We start from the raw sequence: 18,485 nt of genomic DNA, 5'->3' as shown, positions 1-18,485 counted from the left end.
TCTCTGAGCTGCCTTAAGACTAGTCTCCACTACAGACCTAGGTCAGTATAACTACGTCACTCAGGGGTGGAAAATCCGCCTCCCTACACGATGTGGTTATACCGAGCTAACCCCCAGTGTGGACAGCGCTGTGTCGAGGGGAGGGCTTCTCCCGTCACCATAGCTACCGCCTCTTGGGAAGGCGGAGACCCTACGCCGAGAGAAGTTCTCCTGTCGGCGTAGGGAGCAAGCTCACGAAGGGAGCATGCTCAGCGCTGTAAGTGTAGACAAGCCCTTAGCCTCACAGCAAGGGGAGCTCTGCAAGCAGCACCCAAAACAACCTGTTACTGCAGCTTCTGCCCTGCTGTGCCCTGCTTCTGCTTTGACCTTGCTGATACAAATGTCCTTATCCTTGGGAGGGGTTCAAGCAAACCCACCAACATTTGCGAACAAACAGCCAGTAGATTCTCACTGGGAGACCTGTGGCTTGTTTGTCCTACTCAGATGCACTCCATGCTTCTCAGCTAGCATTCCATCCCCTCCTACAGTCCCTCCCTCCTCGCTTTCCACCCATATGCTCAGTACAAGCACGTTCCTCCCCACGCCAAGTGCCCCCACTCATTCCACACTCACTGCACGCACACACTGCACACGGAGAGCCACTCATTCTGCGTGCATGCTCACACACACACACACATACACAGAGCCACTCGTGCACAAGCATCCCCACATTCCACACCCGCCTGTTCTGTGTGCACCCAGCCATTTATCTCCATCCAGCCATGATGTACACATCACCCCTGCCCTCCACCCCCACTCATTCTGAGCTCTGATCCCATCACCCCCAGAGGCAGTCTGGCAGCAGCCTCCACCACACCCACCCCCAGGCTACCCCGGGGGAGGGAAAGCACAGCCATAAGCCATATCATTGTAGCCAACACCCAGGGGAAGATGGGGTCTATAGTCAAGGGGTTGGGTCTCCCCAATCCCAGGTGAGCGCCTGAACCACTGGCTGAAGCTTTTAAGGGAGGCAATACTTCCTCCTCCTCAGCTGGTTGGTGACTCTAGTCGTCTTTTCCCTAGTTTTTGTGAAAATGGCTGCAAAGCCAAATGAAATTTTCCCTAACCAAATGAAACCTTTTTACTGGACATTTACCGAAACACTTCGACTTTTCCCATTGGGTCTGAGCACCAAACCGCAAATCCTTTGCATTTTCGGCAAATAAGCCATTCATCTGAAACATTTCACCCAGCTCTGCTTACGATGATCGATGCCCTTAAAACCAGAGCAGAATGAGTGTGTCACTGACAAGAGGAAGGAGGGGAAAGAAGAGCAGGGTGATGGTTATAGAATCATGAAATTACATACTTGCCTGAACAAGGAGTGTGGGGCTGGGCCCAACATTCCATGCTGAAAATGTTGCATTCCTTGGGATTATTAATAGTTTGGTGTTGCATCTGGTTTTATGGCTCCTTACAAAGCAGAGGGCGGGAGGGCTTCCATTCTTTTCAGAAATGATCTGAAAACTGAAATATTGAAGTCTTTAATTATGAAAAGCAGAAGCCCTAACGCTTCAGAAATGGCATGCCAGTCAGACTGGGCAGGAAACTGGTTGAGCTCCCTTTTCTCTTCCAGAAATCTGCAGGGAGTTATCAACCATAGGAAATCGAAAACACACCAGTTCTTTCTCCCTGCTCCGCTTTTTCCAAATGGGCTGTGGGAGACAACAAAAGTCACTCTTTGTCAGAAACTAGATTGAAACAATATCTTCATAAATAGGCCCATTAATCACGACAAGGCATAGAGCTTCAATTCAAATGGGGTGAAACACTGGAGTGGAGTTAAACTCAACCCAAGAACATTCCACTCTTAGCAAGACCAGGAGGTTTGGATGCTTCTTTAACAGACACTGTGCTCATTATTTATTGTCAATTCACAAAAAATATGTATTGTGAGGCAACATGTGTTATTTCTCTTCTTTGGGCACTGGGGATTTGTAATTAATATCAAGAAATGACACCTTAAACCCTTTCAAAGGATAGAACCTTGTGGTTTATCTGGAGTTCAACCCAAAATACTAGGAATTCCATTATCCAGGAGAGAGGGAACCTTTATTTGCCAAAAGGGGGAAAAAAGTAAACAACCCTATTAGACAGACCGCCTTCCAGGTGGAAAGAGTAAGTCGGCCTCTAGGTTTCCTAGTAGCCTTTCCTTAGATTAGTCTCTGTTAAATGAATTCACAGCTCTGTCTCTGGAAAGAAAATCAGTACTTACCGGATGAGTCAAATTTGGTTCCTCTCTCATGTCACCACCATCAAAGCTTTCCCGCGGGAGCGAATTCCTCGCCACTCTTCTCCGACACACTTGTCTCAGAATGTGACTTGAAGGCTCCCCAGCTGCCATGAAAGGCTGTATGGAACCGAAATACCACAGCTCAGCACACATGGGACAGGAGTCAGTGATGTGGGGCACAGTAGGAAGAAGAGTGAATTTCCCTCCAAATTAGGCCTGACAGCAATGGAATGTGAGCTTAAATCAGGCACAGAGAACAGATAGAACCTCAGCTGCAGCTTCTCGGAGCTGTTCAGCAGAGTTGGGAAATCTAGCCAAGCAAGCATCCAAATGCTTCCACTTCAGTGTGCAGGCCGCCCTTCTCCCAGTGGGTTCGGTCTCGCCTGGGATCCTGAAGGCAGCCATTATTGGGCTCACTGTAAAGAGCAAAGCCTTGACGGAAGCTGGAAATCCCACCCCTGAGCTGGAGAGGAGGGAATCAGACATTCCCCCAACCGGCGCCACCAAAGGTGCTGAGGGGCCAGGGAACGTTCGGAACCAGGTCACTCCAGGAGAGTGTGACGCAAGGAATTCGCTGGGCCTGGTGTGGAGAGCCGTGCAAAAGGTGTCCCAAGGGATGGGAAAGCTGTGGTCAGGCTGTGTGTCAGCCTAGGGCTGGGTCAGCTGGGTGTCAATGCAGCTGCATGCCAGCCTAACTCCACTGAAGTCACTGGCCCCTGCCCGGGGGTAAACAGGTGTGCGGGGGGGGAGAATCAGAGCCTGCGTGTCCATGCCCATGTGTGTGCTCTGGGTCTGCATGTGGTGCTGTGCCCTGGGTGGGCTGTTGGCAGTAGGGACTGAACTCGGGACCCCTAGAGCTGAAAGCATGAGCCACTCCCGCCTGAGGTAAAAGGCTCAGCTATGTTAGTGCAAAGACTGTGACAGACTCATAACCTCTCCGGCCCAGCCACTAGATGGGACAGAGAGCTCTGGGTAAGCGTAAGGGACGTGTGCACGGACGTGCAATGTTACAGACTTGAGCTACCTTAAACAGAACGTGTCCAAATATTATTACTTGTTGGTTGTTGCTAGGCAGGCTGGTCTTATGGCGAGGGCCCTGGCTTGGGACTCAGAACTGAGGTCTATTCCTGGCTAGGCCACTGACTCGCTATGTGGCTTCAGGTCCAGCAGGAAGGATAACACACCCCGTTTCCCACCCTTTGCCCGTCATGTCCTTTTAGGTGGTGAGCTCTTTGGGGCAGGGACAGTTGTGCGTTCCAAGGCCGTCTCACCCACATCTCCCTCGGCTTGGCTCTTCAACTCCTGGAGGCTGCACGTGGCAGCAGGGGGCTGGCCACAAAAACCTTCCTCCCATCTCTGTCTTGATTGCTGTTAGTAGCCTAGCTCCTTTGGAATCCCGGGGCATCTCCAACCGATTTACACCAACACGGATCTTGTGAATCAACAACATGTTTGACCTAAATGCTGGTCAGGGCAGCCTCATGGGCCTTCATGTAGGAGCCGAGGCTTCGTTACAGTGGGGCACCCTTTGCTCTCGGGGTATCCTTCGCTGGGACTCTAGTCGGTTCCTGTCCCAGCTGTGCCTAGCACCGTGATGTCCCAATCCCAACCTTTGGTTCACAGGGTGCCCTTTAAGGGACACACATCAAGTGACAGTTTGATTCAACGTGTTTGCCATGCTTTAGGCAACACACCAACCAAACCCAGGACAGTATCTCAGGAGTGGAGGCGGTCAAGGCATCGGTCCACTTGTCATCGCCTGGCCTGAAATGAAAATCGAAGGAGGAAGAGATTGAGACTCATAAAGGAAAAGGCGTGAGAGAGGAGAAAGAGGCCAGGTGAGAGGAGGAGAGAGTACCAAGTGGGAGTGCGCCAGCTTGTGAGATGTGGGCCCACGCTAAGATGTGATCTCAAAGGGACTTTGATAACTTGTGTATGTCTTGCTACATCTCCCAGGACTGGGATCAGAGCTCAAAGCTGCCTTGACTGTTCTTATTTATCAGGATACTCATAGATTTTTAGTGCCAGAAGGGACCATTATGATCAGCTAGTCTGACCTGCATAGCACCAGCTTTAGAACTGCACCCTGTAACTGCTGCACCAAGCCCAGAACTGTGGTCATGCTAGCGTCTCTTTGAGCAAGACAAGCGATCTCACTTTAACGACTCCAAGTGATGGAGAATTTACCACCTTCCTAGGTAAGCTGGCCCACTGATTGATTTTCTTCTGTTAAACATATGCACCTTATTTCCAGTCTGAACTCTGCTGTCTTCATCTTCAGCCACTGGATCTCATTCTACTTTTGCCTGCTGCATTAAAGAGCCCTCTGCTACCAGATATCACTTCCCTGTGTAGGTACAGGAATGCTTTGTTTGTAGTCAGGGTAAACAGCTAGTTAATAGATAAGGTGCTAGTGGCTGGTGCTCAAGAATACATAGCATAGCTTCTGGTTTTTGTTATGCACTGCAAACAGCTTCCTGCTGGGGTCAAGTTGCCTCCTAGCCGTCTACTTAAGGATGTGTCTACACTGCAATGATAACCCCATGGCACCCAGTCACAGAGCCTGGGTCAGCTGACTTGGATTCACGGGGCTCAGGCTGCAGGGTAGACATTCAGCTGCAGGTTCTGAGGTCCCCTGAGGGAGGAAGGTCTCAGAGCCCAAACTCCAGCCCAAGTCTGAATGTCTACACTGCAATTTTATAGCCCCGCAAGCCCAAGTCAGCTGACCCTGGCCAGCTGCAGCCATGGTGTGGGTCTTTTATCACAGTGTAGCTGTACCCTGCTGCTCTCATTGGAAAGCAGAATATCCAGGCCCGAAGTCATTCTAGTGACCCTCATCTGAACCCTCCCTAATTTTTCAATATCTTTTTTAAAGTAGGGACACAGTACTGGACACAGCACCTAGTAATGGTCTTACCATTGTGGTATAGTGTCACAACAGTAGTCATGGGTCACAACTGAGAATACCAAATTCAGGACAAACTGCTGAGAAGTAGGGCAGACACACCCCAAAACTGGAGGTTATTCTCCCATGAGATACACCAAACCAGCAACAAAAGTAAACTTCTGTTTCACCACACTGGCTAACAAGAAGTCAGAAAAGCAGTTTCCTTAGATAGTCCAGTCCTTGTATCCACCAAAACCACTAGACTTAGAGATGAGTGGTTCTTTAAAACCAATCTCCTCAAATAAAAGGTTCTTCTGATCTCAAAGGACCAGCCACACACCCATGTCAATATATAACTCAGAACTTACCCCAAAATCACACTGTTACCCATCCTTTAGTATCTAAAATCTAAAGGTTTATTCAGAAAAAGAAAGAAAAAAAGATGAGAGTTAAAACTGGTTAAAGGAATAAAATACATACAATAAATGCAAAGTTCTTGGTTCAGGCTTGTAGCAGTGATGGAATAAACTGCTGGCTTGATAAGTCTCTGGTTACTTCCAAATCATCAGAAGGACCTCAGACCATTGGTTAGAATGCTCCATTTAGTAAAAGTCCATAGTGCAGAGGCTTGAGCAGGAAAGAGGCAAAATGAAGGTGTTGCCAGGAGCTTTTATATCTTCTGCTATGTGGAGGGAAGAAAGGAGCAGTGAAGGGGTACAGCAGCAGCCAATCAGAGCCCAGCAGGCTCAGATAAAAGGAACAGCAGAGGCTGACCAAAGCAGTCCCTGGCTGGGACCAGAGGGGTGGTTGTGGTCTGCTGTGGCCACATGAGTTTGCCTGGCTGCATTTACTGGATCTGGGGGAGTGGGGACCTGAGAATTGTAACCCTAGCTAAGGGGTGAAGATAAAGGGGCCAGATGGGAAGAGGCCCAGGAAAAACAACAACAACAACAACTAATTAAAGGGAGCAGTACATGCCTGCTGTTTATAGGGTCCCTGGGCTGGAACCTGGAGCAGTGGCAGGCTTTGAGAAAATGGCCTAAACCCCAAGAAGGGGACAAGGCTTGTTTAGAAGCCAAACAAAGGACTCAGAGATGGGGCTGCAGACCCTGGTGGGGCTGACAGTTTGTTGAACTCTTTGCTACTCTGGAAGGGGGTTCTCCATTTTGAGTGTGTGACTTGGCCGGAGGGCCGAGGCAGCGAAGACCGGCCTAGTGAGGCTGACAACCTCCAGGGAATGTCAGGAGCAGGGAAAGGCCTGCAGTACCAGATGCAGCCGCAAGAGGCATTCACGAGAGGTGAGTGTTCCCTTGTTACAGACACTTTTTGACAATGCTACTGTGGTGGGTTTCTTTGGTATCCCCCATGCACACAAGGATGTTAAATGTAATTACATTATGGTTGCTGTTACCTAGCAGTTCAGCTATAATCCTCTCTTGGACCAGACCCGGTGTGCTGTGTAGGACTAAATCAAGAATTTCGTCTCCCCTTGTGGGGTCCAGTACTAGCTGCTCCATGAAGCACTCCTTTATGGTGCCTAGAAATCTTATCTCCGCATGCTGTCTTGATGTGACATGTTCCCAGTCAATATGCAGATAGCCGAATCCCCCTTTATTATTGTTGGGTTTTCTGGTTTTGTAGCTTCTCCAATCTCCCGGAGCATTTCACAGTTGCTGTAACTGTCCTGGTCAGGTGGTCGGCAGTATATCCCTACTGCTATATTCTTATTGGTCAGGCATGGAATTTCTATCCAGAGAGATTCTATGGGACAGTTTGATTCCTTTAAGATTTGTACTGTATTTGAGACTCTGCTTTCTGTCACACATAGTTCCACTCCCCCACCAGCATGACCAACTATGTCATTCCTGCATATTTTGTACACTGGTATTACCATGTCCCACTGATTATCATTGTTCTACCAGGTTTCTGCGATACCTTGTATATCACTATCCTCATTTAACACCAGGCACTCAAGTTCGCTCATCTTAGTATTTAGATTTCTAGCATTTGTATACAAGTACTTATAAAACTTGTCAATATTTAGTCATGTGATGTAGCTGAAACGACTCTCTTTTTTATTTGACTGTTTCTCTTCAGTTCCTACCTGTACTTTATCAACTTTTTCGCAGGAGTGGGTGGGTGAAATTCTGTGGCCTGCATTGTGCAGGAGGTCAGACTAGATGATCATAATGGTCCCTTCTGACCTTAGTATCTATGAATCTATAAACTTCTATCCTCCCCTCTTCTGTAGGATATAGAGAATCTCCATTAACAGATCCTCCCCTAAGCCCCCAAATGGCTCCCTCCGAACCGTGTGCTCCTCCGCACCTGTTGGCTTTCTCCCAGCCCTTCGTTTAAAAACTCCTGTGACCTTTTTAATTTGACAGGCCAGGTATCTGGTTCTGTTTTGGTTTAGCTGGAGCTCATCCTCCCTGTATTGGCTCCTCCTTTCCCAAAAGGTTTCCCAGTTCCTACTAAACCTAAACCCTCCTCCCTACACCATCGTCTCATCCACGCACTGAGACCCCACAGTTCTGCCTGTAAAACTGGCCCTGTGCGTGGAACTGGAAGCATTTCAGACAATGCTACCACGGAGGTCCTGAACTTTTATCTCTTACCTAGCAGCCTAAATTTGGCATCCAGGACCTTTCTTCTACCTTTCTCTGTAACACTGGTACCTACACAAACCACAAGCATGAGCTCTTCCCCAGCACTCATATAAGCTTAACTAAATGTCTTGGGAGATCTGCAACCTGTGCACCCAGTGGGCAATTCACCAGGCAGTTCTCCCAGTCATCACAAACCCAGCTATCTGTATTTCTAATGATGGAATCCCCCATAAATATTACCTCTCTGTCTCTTCCTAATAACTGGGGTTCCCTCCCCGAGAGGGGTATCCTCAGTGCTTGCGGATACCATGGCATCATCTGGAGGGAGGGTCCCAACTATGGGATTGTTTCTCGTCACTCCAGACTGATGATCTCCTTCCACGAGACTTTCATCATCCTCAACAGCACAGAGGCTGTCAGAGCGGGGGTGGGACCACTCTGCTGTGTCCTGGGAATTCTCCTCTATGTACCTCTCTCTGTCTCCCTGTGCTCCTCCAGTTCAGCCTTTCTGCCCCCAAGAGCCAGTACTGGGTCTCCGAGGGCCATGAGCTACTTGAACTGAATGCACACACCTGCCATCTGCCCACAAGGCAGGTAACCTTTACCCATGCTGCATTCAGTGCAATAAACTAGATAGCCCCTATTCTGCTGCTGCTGGACTTCTGCCTGCATTCTTCTTATTCTTGCAGGGGTTTTCTGTTTGTACTTTGTTTGAGGGGGAGGATTATAGGCATAAATTTAGAGAATGTTCATTAGATGTATCTGACTCCCACGCTTCCTCGCAAAACTCCTCTGGTCCCTTAGGAGCTGGCTTTTTAACCCCCTGTTCTCCCTGAGTTAGCATGCCACATCGTGGCATGGACTCCAGCGCAGGCTAGGAAAGCGAGTATGTACCACGGGCTCAGGGTGGGTTTGTACAGCCCACGCTGCACCCGCATTGCTGTGTCCATTTTTAGCCATGCTCATTCGGTTAAAGCGAGCGTGGGTGTGCCCACCCAAGCTGCAATTACACCTCTGATTGCAGTGCAGCCAGACTCTGGGATTAATGAATATGGACCTAATGCAGAAAGCTAGACCCCATCCATGGAAGTCGTGGCTTTTAAAAGAAGTTGTCAGCATTTTATGGTCATTTAACCGGCAGAGATTTCCGAGGTTTCCAGTGGAGTAAGTAGAGAGCGCAGGAGCTGGGTGGGAAATCACTCAGTGTCTCTGCACCTGATTTCCATGGGGGTTATCCCATGGCCTCCCCCTGGACTTGGAATTGAAAAGGGAGCTCTTCATTGCAGCACAAGGAGGGACATTCAGTCTCCGAGACAATAAAGAATTCACAAGGCGTATGCGTTCCTCTTCCATGTGCTGAAATGGCTGTTTTATGTGTATTTGGCTTAAATAAGGAGCGTTACTGTTGATTCAGGGCTTACCTCGCTGAGTTCAGATACATCAGGAAGTTTGGATTGGCTGGAACTCCCCCGGCGTCTCTGAGGGTGAAAGGAGCTGGTTTGTAAGTCGCGCTCGAGCCTGAATCTCAAACATATTCATGGCACTAAGCGGAACATTCATTTTACCCCATTATGTCGCCAAATAGCTGCCAGCTGACACATTAGGCCAAATAAATCTTAAATTATATGTGTATCGGATGCAAGAATGGGCATTACAAAGCCGGGAATTGTTTAACAAGGATGTTAAAGATTAGCAGGCTCGCTTTCCATTGGAATTCTTTCTTTAAAAAAATGCTTTTCTGGAGTGAACTTTCTTCCTCTTGAAAGCAAGAGGCTAGTGGAACTGGCCCCAGCAAAAGTGGCCTGCAATACCCTACAATATTGCCCCCTAGCTCTCCTGTAGCACTTCACATCAGTAGATCTCCAGGTCCTTTACAAAGGAGGTCAGTATCCTTCTCCCCACTTTACAGATTGGAAAACACAGCCACGGAGAGTTGCCTCCTAACTGGCCGGTGGCAGACCCAGGAATAGAACCCAGGTCTGCAGAGACTGATTACTGTATTCGCCTGCTTGCCCTGCCCCATCAGTGAAATGGGGTTGCTGAGGGTTACATTTAAGGGGGCAGTGTCCTTCCTTTCCAACAGAAGCCGCTTTTTGATGCTTCCCCCAATACAGTATTGGATTTCCAACTAGCCTGGAGATGATGGGCCCAGTTCACTTCCTTGTGATGCTTGCTGGATGCTGGTGTAGCTTGTAAACTTGGTGTAACAGCGTGATGAATAAGACTTGATGCCATATTAGACCTCCCTGCAGGGCACTACGTCCACACTGGTATGACTCTTTTGACTCGGGTTGAGTCACTTCTGGTTAATACTGGCGTAGCAGTCGGGAGCTTGAGTTGCATTGTGCCAGCCCTAGATGTACAGCAGTCTGTACTGCAGGGCTTGAATTCTTTAGCTCTTTGTTCTATTTAACATGCCAAACTGGGCCTTGCCTGCGAGCCTGGTGCAGCTGGAGAATGCCAGGCCAATGGTTCATGTACAGAAACAGAGCCTGGCACCAGGATTCAGTGCCCTGCCCACTCCTCTTGTCGTTCAGGGCTGCCTTCTGGTGGCACATTGTGTCCTTGTCAGCTTTCACATTTATAAGGGTCTGAGTTTCTCACTCTGACCCCCACGGACACTGATATTTGCTACAGGACTCCCAGATCCACAGGTGAAGCAGAAAAAAAACTAACCTTGATACACGAGCAGACCCCATTAGAGAAGGGAAGTAAAATCTACCGATGTACTAGGGAGCGTGTCAAGGGAAAAAAGTGAAAGTAGGCAGTGCTTGGTAATGTTCCGTGTTTATGCTCCTGGTACAACTTTTGGGTTTTCCCTTGTACAGTTCTAAAAATTTTAAATTATCCCTCTTGTCTTGGTTTGCCTCTGCTTCTCCGTTATCATAGCCTAGCCGGACTACTGCACTACTTAACTTGTCTGCAGTGTTGTTGCAGCTGTGTCGGTCCCAGGTCATTAGAGGGACCCCATCGGTGAGGGAATATCTTTTATTGGACCAGCTTCTGGGAAACTAGTTTAAGCTTTAAAGCTTGTCTCTCTCACCAACAGAAGCTGGTCCAATAAAAGAGATTACCTCACCCGTCTGGTCTCCCTAGCCAGAATCCAATTGCCTATGTTTTCTTAGAACAATTTTCTGAGGAGTACAAAAAACCAGCTTTTCTGTTATATAAGGGATCTTATACAAGAGAAGGAAGGCAGTGTTATGTAGGTAAGTAGCAAGAAAAGCATTTTGGATTACTCCAGTAACTGACCCTGTGGTGGATGTTATTAATTTCTTAAATCATGGGTCACCAAGCAGTGGGGATACTGCACAAATTTGAAACTATAAAATACATGGCACCCAGTGGCCCTGAAAAGCAGCCACTGCCTCAAACAAAGGAAAATGGTCCTAGTGAGAACCCCTGATAAAGTCTGTGAGCAGGTGGAGAGCTGCGTGAATAATTGATCATTTGGTTCAGTGGTTGAACCAAAAAGTATTCAATTAGGGTCAAATCCAAATAATCGTTTTTAGTTTTTCTCACCCAAAATGGGAGGAAAAATATTTGGGGGTAGAACAAAATGTTTTGTTTGACCCAAAATGATTTGGTTTTCGTTTTGTTTTACTTTTTTTTTTTTTTTTTAATTTCAACAAGCCTACCTAAATTTCAGACCAAAACATTGTTTCAAAACCGAAAGTCGCAATATTTCATTTAAAATATGTCAGAACAAATGTGGCTCCAACATAGGCCTCAGCTGGTGTAGAAAACCTTCCACCCGGGGGGGAGGGAGAGGAACTAGAGAATCTATCCATTTTTTTTTTTTTGGACCATATACATGCAAGTCCTTTCTCAAAATCCCATCTAAGGAGGGAGGCAACACCTCTTCAGATAAATGTACAGCCCATGCCCTGCACTGGAAATGTCTACCCTGCTACTTTGTGCTTCGTAGTCAGCATACACAGGGCAGTTCTCTAGAACAGACTGTAACCAGAGCTGTGGGTGCGTGCACTTGTTTTGTGTAGCTTTGCAGACCTGCCATAGGACATTGGGCGGGGGGTATGTTCCCCGGGAATTTCTTTAAAATACCTCCAACCTGATGCATTCCAAAGGCAAAAAATAGCTCTTTAGAGGCATGTATGTTTAGCTCAGGGAATAAGTTACTTCTGGCAGCATCCAAAGGGTGGGTGAATGCCACCAGAACCAGGGAAGTCATCCCAAGCCTCACGTTTAGCACTGAGAGTGTCTTGTGGTGACACAGAATCTGCTCTGATCGATGGGGTGGCGTCCCCAGGAGATCAGTCCTTGCTGACGGTGACAGATCTATGATGCCTGGATACTGTTGATTACTGCATACTGGTGGCTGGGCTGTGGTTTCTGGTGGACAGAACTGCTCTTCAGGGGATGAGCTCACTCTTGTGAAGGTGGTAATGGGTTCCCAGGTCTCTAGCTTTTTTTCTCTCCAGTGCAGACCCCACTGGTGGCATTTATACAGTTGTCATCTCTGGCTTAGATAGGTGTCATTTGACCCTCCGTGCTTGCAGCTGCCCAGAAGTTGCCACCATTGGCTACTGTGGCTGCCACTCTGCTCCTTGATAGACCGGTAAGGAACCAAATACCTACCTTATGCAATATGCACTATGTGCTTGTAAGCCAATGAATTCAGTTCAAGGTCTTGAGGGTTTGGTAATTCCTTAACAGTCTAGGTGAGAGATATGAGTGACTGGCTCCCTCTCCCACTCCACGAAGGCAGCTGGGCATGTGTATGTGGCAAGGAAATTTACAGTACAGCAGCCTGCCGGACAGTAACTCACTGCCCTCATCCCCCTTCCCTCACACGCTCCTGCCTCATCTCCACTGACTCAGTTGTTGACTTCACTCTCTCCTCCATCTTTGACTTCTTTACTCCTTTTTCCCATCACTAAATCCATCCCAGTAACTCCCACAACACTGTATGCCTCTGGGAAAAGTCCTGAGACCATGTAGGTTCCACACAATACAAAATGGTCCTGTCCTCTCCAATTCTGGCATATTCCTTGCCAAGCAGCCATGCTTCTCAACCCTGAGTCCAGTGGCACCTTAAAGACTAACAGATTTATTTGGGCATAAGCTTTCGTGGTTTTTTGTGGATTTGTTGTTTTTGTGGATACAGACTAACACGGCTACCCCTCTGATACTCAACCCTGAGTGAGTCCTACACCTTCAACCCTGCCTCCTGGACCAAGCCACCAACTCAGAAACTCAGTCTTCCCGCCTAGGTGGATTTCCAGTATTTAGTGTTTGCTTTGGATTCTGTTTGTTTCCCGGTGAGGGAAGGGGGATGAGGACAGTGAGGAATCTGGGATGGTGATGGATGGAACAGTATGGAAGTGTTGGGAGGAAGGCTCGGGATTGGGGCGGGAGCAGTGTTAAAGGAAATAGGATGGGAGATGGAGAGTGAACTGTATTTACCCTCATACACCCTGGGGAGGAAGGGCAGGGCTGTTATTCCCACTGTACAGGTGGGGGCTGAGGCTCAGAGGGCTAAATCCACACGGGAGGCTTGAAGTCAGCGTTGCAATGCCTACCTCGAGGCACCCTGGAGCCTAGTGAATCCGCAACCCCATGTTGGTCACCTGGACGACATGTGGGGAGAGACAGGCCCCTAAGAATGGGATTCACAGACGCCAGCATGCTGCGCAAGGAGCTGAGCTCCTACTAAGCTTGCCAATAGGAGATGCTGAGGAGAAGGGCCAGAATTAAGCCCCGCCCTTCAAAGGGAGTTAGGAGCTTAACGGGAGGTGCTTCCTCGGCTCAGGAGTGACAGCCGGGAACCCTCTCTGGAAGTCAGGTGCCAAGGCAGGTCAGCTCTTCCTTACGAAGAGCTCAGGAGCTGGTCACACCCACTGGCACCCAATAGCCCAGGAATTGGCACGCTCACCCAGGAGGTGGGAGACCTGGATTCCAATCTCTCCTTTGCCTAATGGGAGCAAGCACTTAAATCCAGGTCCCCCATAGCCTAAGAGAGCCCCCAACCCTGGGGCTATACGATATGCTGGGGGGAGGGCCTCTCGTAATCTCTCCTGCTCAACCTGTTTTACTTTAGATAAAATAGCTAAACAGTCATTGGAGAAGGGCCTTGAACATAGGCGCCAACTGAGCACCCCCCAGCAACCTCCCCCAGCAGCACCTCCCTGTCCCTCCCAGCGCCTCCCGCCCGCCACGATCAGCTGTTCCATGGTGTGCAGGAGGCGCTGGTTGGGGGAGGAGCAAGGGCAGGCGTGCTCAGGGGAAGGGGCAGGAAGAGACAGGGCAGGGGTGGGGCCTCGGGGGAAGGGGTGGAGTGGGGGCGGGGCCTGGGGCAGAGCCGGGGAGAGCACCGCCCGGCACATTTGAAAGTCGGCGCCTCTGGCCTTGAACTTGGGGATCCCCCAGCCCAGGTGAGTGGCTCAACTGACAGGCTACAGACTGAGCCTCTCTCTCTTTTTAAGATCATCTCAGCGTTCACCAGGGCGTGACTTGTGCTTTTGGCGAGCTTGGCACTGGCAATGCTGAATGCCTCTCAGAAGACTGTATCCTAGCAGCAGTGGTTCTGTGGCCTGCTCTACAAGTTGTGCTTGGCTTGGAGAGATGATTTCTTAGGACCTGTTCCCGTGGGCGCGCCGACACGTGGGTCTGTAAATTCTAGCTCCATGCTGCTACAAATATCAGGGGCACTGAAGCTGTTCACACACGACGGTCAACACGGTTACCAGAGCTTGGACCCCGTGATCACCATGATCCCTTCTGGCCTGGGAACCTACGAAAGGGGCTGAGTTTTTGTGCTGTGTGACCGTTTCAGGAGGGGGGACACCACCTCGGAAGGTGCAAACAAAGCTATGGAATTTCCAGCTGCATGATGCACGAAGGAAGAGAACTGCCTTCTGTGACATGGAGGCTTTGCCAAAAGCTCAGCAGGCTACACCCCATTCTGGCTGGTGTCACAGTCTCCAGAGATGATGGACTGTTAGCAACAATTTGTCCCACCTCCACGAGTAAAATAAACTTAGAACCAGCTGCCAGATTTAATGTGTAAACACGAAAACCATAGTCTGCGTGCATTTTTCCTGGGGTGTGGTTTTACAGGGGATGATGATAGTCCTGCTTTGCACCGTGTAGTATATTTTCATCTAGTGATTCAAGTTTTTTAGTCTGTTGCACCTGGATTCATTAAAACAGAAGAGGCTTGCTGTGTTCCTACCGGCTTTGAAGACCCAGTCTGACTCCCATTAAATCTAATCAACGGCTTCATATTTGTTTCAATGGGAGTTGGCTCTGAAGTGACTGAGAAGGGACCAACATCCCCCACACCTAAACACCCCCCTGCTTTGGGAAAGTTCAGCTCTGGATCTAAACTTTGCCGCTCAGGCCTACTTCTAACAATGTAGCCTGCATCTGTGTTTAATTAATTAGCCTGGAACCAGAGCTATGCTGGAAAGCTCCTAATAAAGAGCTTTTTTGGATGCTGGTTACACTTCTATCTTTGCCCCTCTTGCTCCTGGGAAAATGTTTTCTTTGTTAAATAAAAGTTAAGCTTCTTGTTTAGGGAATCCAGAGGGGTGACTTTTGTTTCTGGAGTTGTAGTCTCCAGGGTTTCATTGCACTGTTTATAAAACCAGAGTTGGGAATGCCAATGTTCGGGCCAATTTCCAGTGTAGGTAAATAAATTCTGTCTCCTGCGCCCAAATTCCCCCCAGTACCTTCCCTCAGAGATGGCATTAAAGAAGAATCAAAGTGACGTCTGGTTCTGCCGCGTAGGCTCTGAACAATGGGTGTTAGGGCAATATTTCGGTCCCTGTGCAACCTGACTGCACAGCGCTGGTGCTTGGTACTGCCAAAGAAATGCACCAGAATCCCCATCTAACCCTGTCCTTGTAGTTAGCAACAAGTGTTTGAGTCAGGTTACTGTTGGGTGTCTCTCAACGAAATGTTCAAGAAGCTCTGATATTTGTCTGCATGCTCCGGGATCTCACCCATCACAACAGCCAGCCTAGACTCTTCTGCAGTCCGCTGCACTGAGTCCGTGACCTGAGAATTCCATCCAGACAGCTGGGCTCAATCGTCCGTAACTGTGTGCATGGAGCCCCTGTCGTCTTTCATGTCTCCAGCATCTAGATTTACAATTCAGCAATTAACCGATTGAATCGTTACCTAACTACCAATGTGTGCAGAGTCAGACATTAAGGATTTTCAGGTTAATGGATCACTAAGGAATTGTTTTTAATGCAGATGATTTGCCCTTGAAAAAATTGAGAAAACCAAGCAAAGGAAACTTAAGTATACTACAAAAAACACTGAGGCCAAATGCTGCTTTTTCCCCTTTATTTCCACACCAGGATAGAGCTAGCCTGCACTGGCAAAGCCATTCTGGACAAGATGAGGGACCAGTCCAGGGCCTCAGCTACAAGCCCACCCTTCCTCCTAGAAGAGATGACACGAGCCTTTGAAGCGTTTGAATTTTGAAGACACCCGTATAAAAGTATTTCAGCTTCAGGAAGCTGAGGTCTATGTTTTTCTTGGAATAATTGCTCCCCCGGATGTGTTAGTAAAAGAAAAACCAGGTTTTAGCAGCCGCGATCACATCTGCAGTGATGGTGAGCCAAGAGCATGGGGCACTGGCAGAGGACTCGGCAACCCACATCTTACTTCTCTCCGATCCTCAAGCCATAAATAGCCTGCTGCACATATTTGCACAATAAAGTAAGTTAGAGCATAAAAATTAAAGCAGTGAAAGCCTCAGGACTGGGACCCGGGCCGTGACTGTGGGCAGCAGAAGCAAATATCCAACTGGTTTGGACGGGACACCAAGGCTGGTTTAGATCTCACTGGACTGGAATTTCTTGGAGTTCACTGTGACCTGATGGAGTCATTGCATCCATATCCTACTGCTACAGATGTGCTTTTTGTAAATGGACTAAAATAGGTAACCCAGGAGAACTCGGGGTGCCTCTACGGTGCAGGATTCTTTCGGCAGCGTGCAATGTCCAGACAGATGTTACTCCGCCCCACCGGCGTGGGTATAAATAGCAGTGTAGACAGTGAGGCGTGGATTAAGCCTGAAGCATGTGAGTAAGTGCCCTACTGGCCTGGGCCATGCCGCCTGACTACACCACTAGTTTTAGCTGTGTAGTGTCCTGCTGCCCTGCTACTGCAGCCGTTCCCTTCCGCAGGAAAAGACTCCAGCACGCCGGGGGACGGGACCGTGGGACAGGCTACCAGCTCCCCACTGCTGGAGCCCTTCTCCGCTGCAGTGAAAGACTCTGCTAGTGGGAAGGCAGCAGAGAGAGTCTACCACCCCTCTGCCAGACACTTTCCTTGCCTCCGTGAAAAGCTCCAGCAATAGGCAGCCGCTTAAGTCTCTCCCCTCTGCCAGAGCCTTTCACTGAGATGCGTAGCTACACACTGCAGCGTGGACACAGTGCGCTTCCCACTGCGGACATCCCATCACCAAACGTGTGTCTAGTGTAGACATAGCCTTAGCACGGCCGCGAGTGTGCCTCTTTTATATTCACGTCGTGTAGACAGAGATGTTAGATATATAATCTTGTTGGAAGACTGCAGTGTAAGACACTTTATTTCTTAGACTTTAGAATGATGACACACCAAACCCAAAAACCGAGAGAAAACAACCTGCTCCCTAAGGCAGAGAGAAAGGCACAACTCACCCCATCTTGCTTTAAGAACAACCTTAACTGGAAAGACCCAAACTAAAAATAAACACCTTCAGGGTGAGGTATGGAAATTCATAGCTAAGACAGACAAACAACCTTAACTCTGCCCTACAGTGGCAGTATGCAATAACCATGCAATCATGACAGATGCATTTCAATGCATGTGGTCCCAAATTAGATTAAACTGATTTTTAAAGCCCCCTTTGAATTTTTTTCATATCTTTTCCTCATGGTCTCACTACAAGACAGAGGTAAGGCAGTTTCTTTTAAAAAACTACTCATTGTGTCAGATCTACTGAAGACTTTACTTCTTGGCCAATTTTTGCGTAGATGTATAGTGCCTGAGATCATTTCAGACCAAAAATTAAGTCTGACATCAGCTGTTAAATTTCTTAAAGCACCCACTTCTTAGTTCAGTTTTCATTCATAAACCAATTAACAGTTCCTTGTAAATTCTCAGAAAATTTGTTCTATCCTCAAAGTGATTGAATTCCTGTTTTAAGGGTGAAACTGAACTCAAACATAAAATGAAGTTGTGACCAACACTTCCATAATTTAAAAAAAACAAACAACTTTTTCATACAAACTCACTGACATACCCTAAACGGCAAGTTTTACCCACACTTGAATCATTTATGACTAAGTTTAAACCCCTTAATACTGGGCTTATAATGGAAATAAAATATATAAAATAATATTTTATTAAGGGTATGAATTTGCTCTCCATCCCAATGTAACCATTGACCTCTGTGCTCAGTAAAATCAGGTAGTGAGCCATGAAGTGTTTCTTCAATCACTTAGAAAGCTTACTTGAAATATACATCAAACAAATAGGATTTGTATTTAAATTCTTCAGTTTGTCTGCATACCTAGCTGCTCCTTTAGAAGACATTTTGCTTAGTGGTGGTTTCTGCATTCTTCAGACATGCCCGTGAGACCAATATTCACCAGGACTAGTTTAGTATTCACCTTCACGAAAGGTGATGCTGCTGACTGCGGATATTAATAAGGGGTGTACCAAATTAATAAGCACAAAATAATCCTGTTCACCT

The 18,485-nt window shown here is 48.0% G+C and overlaps 1 long non-coding RNA gene across 1 annotated transcript in view; it reads right to left on the bottom strand.

Annotated features, from left to right (window-relative positions):
* Positions 1-1,149: 1,149 nt before the first annotated feature.
* The window catches only part of LOC141984269 (uncharacterized), a 30,763-nt gene continuing 13,427 nt past the window's right edge, over positions 1,150-18,485 (bottom strand). Inside the window, exons 2-4 of the long non-coding RNA XR_012638707.1 lie at positions 2,255-2,389; positions 1,349-1,506; positions 1,150-1,255 (exon numbers count right to left, since the gene is read on the bottom strand). This is a non-coding gene — a long non-coding RNA (uncharacterized LOC141984269). The remainder of the gene's footprint in view (positions 1,256-1,348; positions 1,507-2,254; positions 2,390-18,485) is intronic.

Source organism: Natator depressus, chromosome 3 (genome assembly GCF_965152275.1).
Source record: "Natator depressus isolate rNatDep1 chromosome 3, rNatDep2.hap1, whole genome shotgun sequence".
Taxonomy (NCBI): Eukaryota; Metazoa; Chordata; order Testudines; family Cheloniidae; genus Natator; species Natator depressus.
This window is presented reverse-complemented; position numbering and strand designations above follow the sequence as displayed.